This window comes from Anomaloglossus baeobatrachus, unplaced genomic scaffold, assembly GCF_048569485.1.
Source record: "Anomaloglossus baeobatrachus isolate aAnoBae1 unplaced genomic scaffold, aAnoBae1.hap1 Scaffold_690, whole genome shotgun sequence".
Lineage (NCBI taxonomy): Eukaryota > Metazoa > Chordata > Amphibia > Anura > Aromobatidae > Anomaloglossus > Anomaloglossus baeobatrachus.
In genome coordinates this window covers 58,025-59,590 of record NW_027445064.1, presented here as the reverse complement: position 1 = coordinate 59,590, position 1,566 = coordinate 58,025, and the positions used below count along the sequence as shown (strand labels likewise).

Here is a 1,566-nt window from a genome sequence, read left to right as displayed (position 1 = left end):
CAAAGAGAGCTATAAGCCAATACCACCTTCACATTGCCAGTGTACCAAGGACATGTTGAGCAACATAAAGGCGGCTGGGGTTATCCGTGACAGTTGTAGCCTTTGGGCAGCTCTGTTGATCCTGTTAAAAAAGAAGGACGGCACCACTCCCCGTATTGAGGAATCGCTAGCTGCATTGAGAACTGCAAATTATTTTTCTACCCTTGATCTCACTAGTCACTATTGGCAAGTGTCCGTTGCTGAGGCAGACCGGGAGAAGACCGCCTTCGCCACCCCTATGGGTCTCTGCGAGTTCAAAAGCATGCCCTTCGAGCTGTGCAATGCGCCAGGAACCTTCCAGAGGCTGATGGAATGCTGCTTGGGACAAGATTTTAGGGTGTATAAAAAGGGAGATTAGATCCCGTGATCCCAACGTATTGTTACACCTCTATAAATCACTTGTAAGGCTACATCTGGAATATGGGAACCAGTTTTGGGCTCCACATTTTAATAAGGACATTCAGAAGTTAGAGTCAGTTCAAAGGTGGGCAACTAGACTACTACAAGGAATGGAAGGCCTCCCATATGATGACAAGTTGAAAAAGTTATTAAGTGATTATTGGCTGCAATGGGGCTTTCTGGCTGGTGCCAGCCTCTCTTCTTAGCACACAGGAACCACAATCCCTACACCATGCTTCAATGGATTCTCTCATCCCAGCCCAGTAAAACTACATATTTTACACAGTCATAAGCAGCCAAAAGGGATCTATTCTATTCAATTGCAAATGATCTAGATAAGACTGAGAATAAGATACTGCACGGGACATAGCAGAGTTGGTCAAGTTGAGTGGAGATGAGTTTGCTATTTGGCACAGCTTTTTGCATCAATAAAGCAAGTAAAAGGTGTGAAAGATAAAAAAAAGGGTGAAAGTGTGAAAAGTGAATTGGCCAAATTGAGGTGCATATAAAGTTTTTGCTTTCTTTCAATTCACTAATGGGGCTCATTTGAATCAGGTGAATTGAGTTCTGCTTTTGGAAACTGGGTTAAGAAGGGGTGCACCGGTCCTGGAGGTACTGCAATACCAGGTCAATGCGTGCAGTGGACAGAGCAAGATTTTTTCCATCTCCTTGTTCTAAAAATCCATTTAATATATGGTCCCCAGAGAGGGGACGTATCAGATATTAAACTGATAAGAACAGATTTAATTTTTTTTTTTTCTGTTTATCAGTAGGACTTCAAAATAACAAAGGTGATCGCCTCCCGTTGCCTGGGAACCGTCCAGGCACAAGAGGGCTATGTGTCACCAGAAGGCGCACACACTTCCTCAAGGCCGGCAGACGTGCAATCCCAGGCACCTTCCAGTACCGACCAAGGTAGCGTCCTCCGAAACTACACTTGATCTTAGCCAAAAGGCCGAGAAGCTATAACCCGAATTGGTTACGGCCTTGAGTGGCACCCTGGCCTATACCGGACACATCTTAGGGAGAGGGAGACAAACCCACGCCTACAGAAGACATTTTGTCACCCAAGCCAACCCTTGAAAAGGCTGTTTTGCAGAGCAAAAACAAGAAGAATGGTGCTTTTTG

At 45.0% G+C, this 1,566-nt stretch overlaps 1 pseudogene; it reads right to left on the bottom strand.

The window, feature by feature from the left end:
- Window positions 1-1,028: 1,028 nt before the first annotated feature.
- On the bottom strand, window positions 1,029-1,234 carry LOC142286652 (U2 spliceosomal RNA; annotated as a pseudogene).
- Between the last annotated feature and the right edge of the window lie 332 nt (window positions 1,235-1,566).